This window comes from Battus philenor, unplaced genomic scaffold (assembly GCF_028537555.1).
Source record: "Battus philenor isolate CCGP_79_NKW_IND1 unplaced genomic scaffold, ilBatPhil1.0.hap1 SCAF_20, whole genome shotgun sequence".
Lineage (NCBI taxonomy): Eukaryota > Metazoa > Arthropoda > Insecta > Lepidoptera > Papilionidae > Battus > Battus philenor.
In genome coordinates, this window is record NW_027181683.1 from 11,399,076 (window position 1) to 11,412,052 (window position 12,977).

The window sequence follows — 12,977 nt, forward strand, 5'->3', positions numbered from 1 at the left end:
TTTTATATGACATGCACAATTTATAACAATTTTTTACTCATTACTTCTAAAATACGAATAACACTATTTCAGATATTATTTTTGACCTAACAAAAATACATATCGATTACGATACACATTGAGAAGAATATTCCCGTGATTTCTTTACAAGATTGAATCAAGAATATGGAGATCTGTCGACAAATATATATATAAATAGAGTAACAGTAGGCAGACCATAATGCCGATGGGGCTTTGAGGTTCTGGAGGCAAGATAAATAGAACCTCCACTCATAAGGAGAACAGATGACCTTGTTAATATCATCAGGTATCGGTCGCTTCTTATCAGTTTTATCTATGGGAGTTGATTATACCCAACAGTGGACCTTCTCCGGCTGAAATAATGACGATATAAAAATAAATGGTGTTAGTAATATAAAACCTCTCTTGTAAAATGTTTCAAAGCTTAAAACCGTCTAGCGATTTTAATTTTCGAAACAGTTTGTCTTCATTAAGATTATAAATTAAAAAAAAATATTTTCTTAGGTTTAGGCTCTTAATTATTGGCCGGTTACGTATTATAATAGGAGGACCGGAAAGTAACGTCGTTTTGTTAAGTTAAATTCACACGAGTGCATTTTTAAAAAGTTTTTATTTTCAGTCATCAATATATGACGATACGAAGGAGTTATTTACAACCTTTTGCCATCAATACAAATTTTCAATGCCGGAGGGGTAAACATCAATCGATTTTTCTATAAAATTTGTCGTCAGAAACGACATTACTTTCCGGTTTCCCTAATATATAACAACAAACCTTTTATTAACATAAATTTACCTTTCATTTCCGGACATAAAATATTTTCTTATAATTTTTTTCTATCTAGCAATTTTACTTATTGATATCGCTTAAATTCATTTACCATCTAATTATCCCTTTATTAGATAGAATCAAGTGATTGCACTGTAAGAAAAATTGATAAACAGTTATATTTCGCTTTATACATACTTTAAATTACATATTAAAAACTCACTTCGTGTTAACTTAAGTTAAAATGCACTTTTTATCACGCAGCATATCTGTTGCATTTAAACGGTGGAGAAAAACATATATATTTCTGCATTTAAAAGGACTAATCCTTACGCCATATCAATATGTTTATTAACCCTTAGTAGCCTGATTTATAAAAGTGATTTTTTTTAAATATTACTGTGTTTGCTTGGAGGTTTAGATGAAGGGAAAAATAGATTTTTTTTTTAGTTTCGTTAAGGAAAGAAAGAATATTATACAACAGTACAGCCAACCTAAAAAAAAAACTAATAGTAATGTGAACATTCGGTTTAAAAGATTGGTATCAAAATTGAAACTCTAGGTTATTAAGGGTTAAGTCCCGTTTGTAGGATTATAAAGCGAAGAACTAAATAAGTAACTAAATCCTATAACATTATCATCATTTCAGCTATACGACGTCCACATCTGGACATATGCCTCCCCTAGAGATTTTCAATAAAATCGGTTGAAAGCAGCTTGCATTCAGCGTCTTCCTTAACAAAGTTATCCGACCACCTGGTGGGTGTACGTCATTTGCTCTTGCCTCCTATCTTCAGGCCATAGCGGTCATCTGTACTGCTAGCTACATGACCAACATATATATATATATATATATATATATAGGTGTTTGAACGATTCCATTCTGAATCCGAGGTAGAAATGAGGAGAAAGATAGAAGAAGATAGAGGAAGCAAACATCGCCTCTCTGATGGGCGACGACAATCTACTCCCTACATTCATAAAGTATTGTAAAAAAAGAAGTACAGATGGAAATATAATAAATGGAAATAATAAATAAATGGAAATAAGTCTCAATCCTAGATAAAAAGTTTCGGTATGACTCACAGGAAATGAATAAAACTGTCGATAAAAAATCATATAAAAACCACTACAGGTAAAAAAAAATTAACTCTAATTGTCAAATTGGAATAAAGTGTATTATATAAAAATGAGTTAAAAATCTGTTGTATGTAATATAAATTTGTGATCAGGGAATGTAGTTGAGGGAATAAAGGCGATGTATGAGATATTTGCAAATGAGAAAGAAGCGTGAAGAACATAAGGAACGCCTAAAAGATATAAGGAAGGAGAAGTATATAAAAAATAAATAAAAAATAAAACCTGAAAGAGTCGAGAGATATCCAAAAACGAACACTATAAAAACATATATATCATGTCCATGTATATGACAATTAATAAATAATGACTGTGTTTGGGACTAATCGGTGTAACATAACTCCCGAAGATGCCCCGTGGAGGGGTGAAACACGTGTTGAGTGATTTAACGGTGGCAGTTGTGTAATTCGCATTGTTTGCCGCATACGCATTTATCAGCGGGCTGGCGGGCGGTGCACTTTGTTGCACGACTACCACTGCATGTGCGGAAATGGCAAAATATTGGGTTACTTTTCTTAATAAATAATTCTAAATATAAAAGATAAGCTTATTTTTCGTCATTATACGACCTTTTTACCTTTGTAGGCAATTGTATATATGTATATGTATACTCTATATATTGTAATACACTGCCATTTAATGTTTCTGAATTATATTATAATGAAAGTAAAGTTTAATAAATTAAAAAAGTATTTATTATATGTATATATGCCATGTACATATATGTATGTTTATATATATGTAAGTTTTGTCTATATGTACACGTTAACTACTCGTTTTTTATCCTTCCACAGTTTCAATGCTATGATTGTCTGGAATAAATTGCCCCGTGTGATAAGACTACCCACTGCACGTTTTTATTTACTATTATGCAACTATATATAAATATAATTTACAGCGTGTACAATAAATAATATTAAATTAAATTATAATACATAAATACTATAATAATGTATAAAATTTTCATAATAAAGCTTTCGTATAAATTACTCTACTATTAATAACATCCTGAAAGTTAATTTAAAAAAAGCGACCTAATTTGTTAAACGCTCGTCACTGATTAAGGTTCCCTTCTGGTTCTCATATCCAAGTATTTTAAGGTAAATACAGGGGCGGCGTAACCTATAGTGGCGCCGTGGCAACAGAGATGTGCTACAGGCATAAAAACAATGAGAACAAATTCTGCCGTCTTAAGAAGAAAGGCCGTAACTAATACCATACTGTAAGCTATACCTACTTATAAAATAGCTTGTTGGAATATGAAAACACTTTCTTATTACGACGGCAAAGTTAATAGTTATAGCCGCGGGGGGGGGGGGGGGGTCAGGCCTAGGGGGCGCCAGGGTTTCATTGTACACGAGCGCAACACGAGCAAGAGCCGCCCCTGGGTCAATGCCTCCTCCCTAGATTTCTAGTAGGACGCCATTATAGAGAATCTCAATATGATTCCTTTTTCTATCAAACTAGTCTCTTCTAGCATATAACTCATAAAATACATAATTGAACATTATAAATTATCTAAATTAGATAATAAGTGATTAAAAAAAAATTGAAAATATAAAACGCACCAGTTCATACGAATAGATAATCTAAAATATTTTTTAGTTACTTCTTATAATACGCTTTGAGGACAATTAATTCATCGGCACGAATATATGGTAGACTTAGTAACTAAACCATTAGATATGTCAAAAAAAAATTTGACGTTTCCACAGATTACATTTAAATGTCATGATATTTGTCAAATTACTTCTTTTAACGCATAAATATATCAGAACTCTTTAGTATCGGACGGCTTCGACAAATGACGCGGTAGAATCGACATTTGAATCGGCCTCTGCACATCTCAATCCCCTAATAGCTAGCGCCACACGCTACTCCCCCCGGACCTCAGTAAAGACCAAGAGACGTCCTAAAGACGTTCTCCTCGCGTACATCAGAGGGTTCCCACTCGCCACACCGCATCTCCTGCATACACTCACAACACTGCAAGCGCAAACCACTCAGCATCATCAGCAACCACTGCACCTCCAACACTTTACACACGTTGCCGCGTTCTACACAACAATACTAAACATCACCCACTACGCCACTACACCCATTTTTAGTGAGCGGCCGCCCGCTCCCTAACCGCGAACAGTGTGGGCGGACCGTGGTTGGATCTGGATCCCTCCTGGGCTCGCCTGTGGTCCACACTTCCGTCCCAATCCGCAAGCACACTCCAGCAACACACCTCATCAAAGCTCTACCGCGAAGAGTCTTAACAACGTGCGAAGGTCACCGTGCAACTGGTAGACATCCTACCAGCTTTAGTTTTAAGTTTTTAATTCTTGTTCACGGACCCTTCCGATCAGTGTACTCAGTTCCGACGAAGCTGTAAAAGCCATAGGGCTTACAGAATTGACATCAACAGAGAAGAAGCAAAGAATCGATATTATAATAAATTGTATTCTACATCGACAAGACATATAGATAATTGTTGTAGTTTATTAATGACATTTGACATAAATATAAATGTCTACATTTACGTTTTAATTATTTATAATCGTTGTATATATCATAGGACGTCGACTGCCCGACTCGGGCCTCTAATAGATTCCTAAAACTGCCTGCACCAGCGTCTTCCAACGATCATAATAACTGTCTGTCCTTGTGGACGGAAGGGTTACGCTGATCTCCGTGGTTTCCATTTTAACACATTGAAGATCGCTCACGAGTTTTCTCGTGTTTTGCGTCCCATCTGTTGCGTAACACTCACGAGTTTTCTAGTGTTTCGCGTCCCATGTGTTGCGGACCACTCACTAGCTTTCTCGTGTTTCGCGTTCCGTCTGTTACGAATGGGTCACGAAATAACCTGTATTTTCTCCACGCTGCCTTAGATATTTATTAGTTGTCACCTACTTTGATACATTGTATTCTACATATATGTATTTAATAATTATTTAAAATTTTATAATTATTATTATAAAACATTATTTTTGTTAATTACCAGAAGTGCAAACGATTTTAAAATTTAACAAAATCAAAATAATTGATTCAAGTGAAAAAACTATTACAATTATTTATTATTGTACAATTCCTAAAAGTTTAAGAAAAAATAAGTTACATAACAAAGTTATGACGATTTTAGAACGAACAACTTTGCACCAAAACGTGCGGTCCCAGGCATGTCTTACAAATTTCTTTGCGGACCTTAAAATGTGCATGTGCCTGCCACTTCGTAGATACAGAACGCAACCTATTTCAGCTTAACGAAAGGCAGAACGGAACATTCAGTATTGCCAACCTTCTGCAAATACAGAAACAGTGCAACATGAATATATTGAGCAACTGATTGTTAAAATTTAAAAAGGGAACAGAAAGTTTTTTTTGTTTAATTTCAGTTTTTTTTACAGAAATCGAGGGCTCAAAAATAAAAAATAACGTAATGATAATATAGTTAATAAGAAAAAGTATTTTCGAAAATTGGGATTACCACATATTAAAATTAATTATTTTATTTTAATAATTTATGTTCAAATCTGTCAAACTTTTTACTGCCAGAAGTTATTAGTCTGATCACACACAAGGTGATTTAAAATACAGAAGAAAAAAAATACAAAAGCGTTTAACCTTTTTGCTGACAAATGAGCTATGTATTCATCCCAAATCTTTTACACCAATAAACATGTATCGGAGGAATATCTAATGCATACAAATAAAGATTATTCTTTTTGTAAATAGCTTCTAATGTTGCCCATGCAAAACCGGTCAACGTCGTCTGCCCACATGTGAAAAGGGACGACAATGCGTAAGCGGAGACGACACGGCCTAATTATTTCGCTTTGTTTCTGGCAACACCCGCTGCGTGTAACTGTCATCGGGAAATACCGCCATTTTTATGATACATAAACCCCTAAATGTTTATCAATTTTTTAACACGTTCACTGCGGCTTGAGGTCGATTCAGCCTCATGGTAAACTTTGCACTGGTGCGGCGCGTAAAACTCGTGTTTTCTCTCTAGTGCGGCGGCGGTTTACACTCAACCGTATGAGGTACAAAGACAAATATAGCTTTCTTTATGTCTGCGAAGCATTGACTCAATATTGTAAAAAAATATTGATGAACATGAGGCAGAAAAGGCCTCAACCGCACTACTAGGAAGTTCAGCTTGAGGCTGATTCGACTTCAGCCGCACCAGCTGAAAGTTCTTCAAAATTGGGCCCGCAGTGAACGTGTTAAACAAATATTCAACATTTCATCATTTTATTATTTTTCTGTTAGACATAAGCCTTCACATACATTTCCAATAAGGTCGATAGGTAGTGATCCGCATCCAACGTCTTCCGATAGTCTTAACAAAACCGTGGACAGGCATTTAGGTAGACATCTCATGCAGCGCTTGCTACTTCATGGTCTCCACACAAACATTAACGTTTGTGCAACTATACCGGAGGAAACATATGCATCCTGCTTACAGAACTGGTTTAGAGTTACCTTTCCGCTCCTCGTAGAAGGATCATGTTTAGCACTTACTATTTTCATCATCGTTTTAGCAGCCGGATGTACACTGGTGAATAGTTACCTCTCTTATAGATTACCAATAAGATCGCTTGGAATCTAACGTTTTTTGATGAACTTAAAAAGATCATCTGTCCTCCTTATAGGTTAACGTAGTACGCGGCGCTCGCCAATATAGAGCCTTAAGGCACTACAGTAGTGTTTCCCAACGTGGGGCCCACCGCCACAAACGGGTAACTTGATTTTTAGGGGGCCAATTCGAAAATGGAATCAATATGAGTGAGCCTTCCACTACGGGCCATTTAAATGCAGTGCCAGATGTCAAGTTTAAAGTTAAAAGGAAATTCTTAATTAAATATAAATGTATATAAAATAAATTTGAAATGCTGGGCATGAGAATTTTCAAAAAGTTAAGGTGGGGCATGGCATAAAAAAGGTTGGGAAACACTGCCCTAGAGTTTGTCCTCTCTGCGCGATATGTGGCCTGGCTACTGTCACTTTAACTTGTTGTTTTAGAATATTAATTTTATTTTAATAAAAATAAAATATCCTGAACTATTGTTCTTATAAAAAAAGTTACCCTTCTGTTCTGATCACTTTATTTATTATATTAATTAAAAACAAATCATATTAATATTTGACAGTTTTATGTTTTGAATACTGTAAGATATATCTATAGCGTTTACGCCCCGTATTTCTGGCCACGACGATCCCTATACTCTTATGTCAAATCCTTCTCGCGCATTCGAATTTCGAACTCAAATTCGAACGCTAATTTGAATTCGGACGCCAACAGTGATATTGTCTCTTCCGTTGTGTAGGAGTCGTGTAAATTATAAATAATCTTTGTATATGTGTGAATAAACCTTCTTCGATCACTCTAGATTACCATCTTCTTCACCAACATACTTGGGTGGAAGATCACTTCCTCCCGCTAATCACTACTTCATCAAAGGAAGATCACACATGTTCAGGTGGGAAACACTGAGTTATATTTTGAGAATATATTTGTGATAATCCTTAAATGTTTGAAAGCTATGAACATAATATTTTATTTATTGTGTGGTTTTATATCTGAAATTATTTAATTATTTTGCACGTAACGTGTACATTCTTCCTTAGCATAAGGTATTTTCTTGAATATATTTTAAAAAATTAGCCGATATGGTTGAGCCGGTCTTGTGTTTTATGCTAATTGTCACATTGGACAACTCTTTATTTACAAATCGATATACAGATTATATGTTTAAAAAGGCTTTAAATTTATGGTTTATTATATCCCATAATCACTGGTTTTATAAATATTAATAACGTAATGATGATATAGCAAGAAGAATCGTTTTTAAAATTCGAATTACTACAGATTAAAGTTAACTAATAATAAGAAATAGAAAAAGAAATGTGAACTAAAGAATTAAGAAAGTAAAATAAATGTGTAAATAAAGATAAATTAAATGTAAGATAAAATTAAAGAATAAAAATAAATAATAATAAATAAAATGTACCTAGCCACCTTAGAGTAAAAAGATGATGGAAGAAAGGCGAGGAAAGAAAGAAGGTATAAAAAAGAGCAGAACGAAAGATATTGTGAAGGACAAAAGTAAAGAATGAAAGATATTGCGACGCGTGAAAGAGAGTGATAAATAAAGAAAAGACGAAAGAACAATAAAGTCCCTGATCCCAAAAAGTTAGGGGTACGAGAGGCCCCCCTTAACGGGGGCCATTAAAAAATAAGATTAAAGTTAATTATTGTTTACTATCTGTCCAAGCAGACTTTAGTGTTAGAAGTTTTCCAATATGTTTCCATAGGTGTAATATATAACATAGTGCCTTAAAGCTTTTCATTGACTAATGAGTGACTAATACCAATTAACCTACATAAGAGGATATACGTATAAAATCTGCATTTTTTTTTAAATAGGTAAACATCTTTCTTCTTTTCAGCCAGTAGACGCCCACTGCAATAAACCTCACCAAAGATCATCACAACTGTGGTCACAACTCCAGAACCTTTCAACCGTCGGTTTCATGAGTGATCACCTTCGCCCACTGCCACTTCAAACGGCCATTAACAGAGTAAAATTCTGTAACCCTAATCAGCCTATCTTATTTCAAGAGAAAGAATAAATCGTTTCGTATTTCAAATACAGCAATTTATTTATTGAAAATAAAAAATAACTATGTCACTGATCCACCTAGTGGTCACAACTCCAGAACCTTTCAACCGTCGGTTTCATGAGTGATCACCTTCGCCCACTGCCACTTCAAACGGCCATTAACAGAGTAAAATTCTGTAACCCTAATCAGCCTATCTTATTTCAACAGAAAGAATAAATCGTTTCGTATTTCAAATACAGCAATTTATTTATTGAAAATAAAAAATAACTATGTCACTGATCCACCTAGTGGTCACAACTCCAGAACCTTTCAACCGTCGGTTTCATGAGTGATCACCTTCGCCCACTGCCACTTCAAACGGCCATTAACAGAGTAAAATTCTGTAACCCTAATCAGCCTATCTTATTTCAACAGAACGAATAAATCGTTTCGTATTTCAAATACAGCAATTTATTTATTGAAAATAAAAAATAACTATGTCACTGATCCACCTAGTGGTCACAACTCCAGAACCTTTCAACCGTCGGTTTCATGAGTGATCACCTTCGGCCACTGCCACTTCAAACGGCAATTAACAGAGTAAAATTCTGTAACCCTAATCAGCCTATCTTATTTCAACAGAAAGAATAAATCGTTTCGTATTTCAAATACAGCAATTTATTTATTGAAAATAAAAAATAACTATGTCACTGATCCACCTAGTGGTCACAACTCCAGAACCTTTCAACCGTCGGTTTCATGAGTGATCACCTTCGCCCACTGCCACTTCAAAAGGCCATTAACAGAGTAAAATTCTGTAACCCTAATCAGCCTATCTTATTTCAACAGAAAGAATAAATCGTTTCGTATTTCAAATACAGCAATTTATTTATTGAAAATAAAAAATAACTATGTCACTGATCCACCTAGTGGTCACAACTCCAGAACCTTTCAACCGTCGGTTTCATGAGTGATCACCTTCGGCCACTGCCACTTCAAACGGCAATTAACAGAGTAAAATTCTGTAACCCTAATCAGCCTATCTTATTTCAACAGAAAGAATAAATCGTTTCGTATTTTAAATACACCAATTTATTTATTGAAAATAAAAAAGTCGTATTTTTTTTTATTTCGTTGCAGCTGTTGTTTATTCCTCTTATCAATAGTTTCCTCATAACTGAGAATCATGGCTAGGCTCGTCAACTTCTGGAAATATCTTTCTCCAAGCTGTTCTATTTCTTAAAATTTTTAATGTTGTTTTGAGAGTATTTTAAAATTGCTTGAGTTCAAAGTAGGTGAATTTCCTCTGGCCATTTAACCATCCGCATTGCCGAAAGCTTCACCATATTATTCGAGCACATCCGTGCATGTGTCAGAATTAATACAGTGTTGCATCGAAAAGGGGAATTCCACATAAATATAATTCTTTATTTGCATCGGTATAAACATGGACAAGGCGTGAGTACACTCACTTCTACTTCGGACATCGTCTTGTTACAACCTCAACACCTATCGGCTCTAGGAAGAATTTCACAACAGTATTCTACGCAAAGAGATAAAGAGAGAAAAAAGAGAAGCACGCTGTCTTCGGAATTCTTGACATTCAACGCCAACACGACATCTCGAATGGATCTATCGTTTGTCTTGTACGAGGCTAAAGTGACCAGGTTTCGAACTCGTATAATAATACTAGTGTACCCATCACTTTGGTGTTTCTGTAGATTCCCTTTTATCTATACTTATTCCAACATCAAAAATCAGTCCAATATTAAATAAACGAAATAGATTTAACATATAGAATAACATCTGCCTCTGATTTTTCTTACTACGTTAACAATAAGTTATTAAACGGTTTTATTTAGTTCGACTCGTACGGAATTTGTTTGGGTCAAAATTAGAAATTGAAATTTAAGCACCTTCCCGTTGTCAAATTGATCTGGAATTTGGTACACACATTTAATTTAGATGACAATACAATATAATAAAATGAATAACATTATAAATCTAAGATGGCCGCCGATACAAAATGGTGGATTACATATTTTTCCTTAACCCCCTCAATATAGGTATCAAATGAAAGGGCTACACTAGTAAAACACAATTTAAAATTCAAGATAGACGCCGTTCCAATATGGCGGACTAGGTACATATTTTTCCACAGCCACCACAATATGGGTATCAAAAAACCGTTTAACTTAAAAGTTTTTTATTTGTATTTATTTATTATACCTGAAACCATTGATTTTTTGGATAGAATGTACCATACATTAATTGACTACTATTTGACTCTCCAAAACTCTCAAGGTATTTAAATATAAGGAATCCTTTAACAAGTTGACACTGTATGCTGATGTCATTACACATGTTTTTCTTCTATGTGATGTGATGATAAATATTCTTTACTCAATTTATTTGTAGTTTTTATTTGACATATATAAGCCTCCGTGGCGCAATCGGCTAGCGCGTTCGGCTGTTAACCGAAAGGTTGGTGGTTCGAGCCCACCCGGGGGCGGGACACTTTTTTATGTTTACCAAAAAAAAAATTTAAAAGCATCATAAATCATCAATCATCTTTACCATAATTACTAACACAAAAGAAAAAAAACTTAGGGGGGTCGGCCGAATGCCGCATTGGGTAGAGACAGCTGTATCTATCTGTTAAATGGCTGTGCGAAATAGATATTATTCATCCTTCATAGCGAACCTGGTAAAGTCATCGTCAAAGATAATTATGAAAGATGTCCAGGCACCCAGCATGTACGACGACCCATGTGATTTTTTTTGACTTATTCATATTTTTATCTGCTCAACAGAGATTCAAACAAACATAAATATTGATTCCTTGTGTACTTCAAAGTAATATATCGTATAAGCGCAATCTAATATATAAAATTCTCGTGTCACGGTGTCCGAACTTGAACTCCCCTGAAACGGCTTGACCGATTTTTATCAAATTTTATATGCGTATTTAGTAGGTCTGAGGATCGGCTACTATCTATTTTTCATACCCCTAACTGATAAGGGTTGTTCACCCTTAAAAAAATATTTTAATTTTTTTTGACGAAATTTTTTGTTTTTATTTTTTTATGATACAACATACAAAAATACATACAACCCTAAATTTTCAGCCCTCTACGATCAACCCTTATTTTTAAATAGAAAATTAAAAATATTTTTTTGCAAAACAACGTTTGCGGGATCAGCTAGTATATATATAAATAAATAAAATTGACGTGTCTGTTTGTAATATTAAAATAACAGCCTTTTACTACATGCATATGTAAAATATTTTTTTTTATTTTTGTCTGTCTATCTGTATGTTTGTTTTGGCGAATGTTTGAAATGTCTGAACCGATTTTGATGCGATGTATACAGGCAGGTAGCTGATCTAATAAGAACTGAATAAGGCCTCTTTTCTTTTTGAAAAATTATTAAACGAAAAAGAACTTAATAAAATAGATATTTTTTCGTTTAAAACTAAGCGAACAAAGTCGCGGGTACAACTAGTATCAAATATGTGCAAATTGGACTCGTATAACACAATCAAAATGAGCTCCCTTAAAATGACATTTTTTAACCAAAAGCAGCAAGTGGAATTCATTTCCTTGCTGTTATAATATCATTTTAAAATCTTTAACGTTTAACTAATAAGGTTACTTGCTGCATTATCTTTGAGAAACCTTTTTAATTCATTGCATTGTAATAAGGAGGCGTATTTAAGACTCCATTCTCTCTTTACCTTGTGTTCTTATAATGATTTGAAATGAGATACAAGTTTTATAATTATTTATTATCTGTTGTGACATTTAAAATAGTATTTAATGGTTAAAAGCGTTCGTTCATTCAGAAAGGGACATTTAACAATATTATTATTTAATATTACTGCTACTAGATCAAAATATAGTATATTTCTATATGTCCGTATAAGCCTCCGTGGCGCAATCGGCTAGCGCGTTCGGCTGTTAACCGAAAGGTTGGTGGTTCGAGCCCACCCGGGGGCGGGACACTTTTTTCTAATTAAAATATATTTCTTTAAATTATCAATATTCGAAATAATTTACGTATTAAAAATTTATAATCATCTAATATTTTAAAGAAAAACAATACAATAGAATATCGGACCTTAAATACATATATGTATATATACATGTATGTGTAAATTGACGTGTTATTCTCTTTGTAAAATCCGTTTGATTGTTAATAATTATTATTATGGGGTAAAAACCTAAACTACCAAACCATGGACTAGCTAAATGGCGCCCAGAACTATAGCCGCTGGGGGCCTAGAGTTGTGAAGTGGTGACCACGAGGTAGCAGTACGCAAGGACAGAGTAGGACGACGCAGCTGCCACATGAAACATTATTTTTTCTTTTTAATGGCCCTCGCTATTGGGAACCTCTCCTACCCCCTATCTTGTGCGGGACAGGGACTATTCAACATTATTTAATTTTT

The 12,977-nt window shown here is 34.4% G+C and overlaps 2 non-coding genes across 2 annotated transcripts; both read left to right on the plus strand.

Annotated features, from left to right (window-relative positions):
* Positions 1 to 10,962: 10,962 nt before the first annotated feature.
* TRNAN-GUU (transfer RNA asparagine (anticodon GUU)) lies at positions 10,963 to 11,036 on the plus strand. Its single transcript has one exon. It is a non-coding gene; the product is annotated as a tRNA-Asn (tRNA).
* A 1,415-nt stretch (positions 11,037 to 12,451) lies between these two features.
* On the plus strand, positions 12,452 to 12,525 carry TRNAN-GUU (transfer RNA asparagine (anticodon GUU)). The gene has a single exon. It is a non-coding gene; the product is annotated as a tRNA-Asn (tRNA).
* Positions 12,526 to 12,977: the final 452 nt, after the last annotated feature.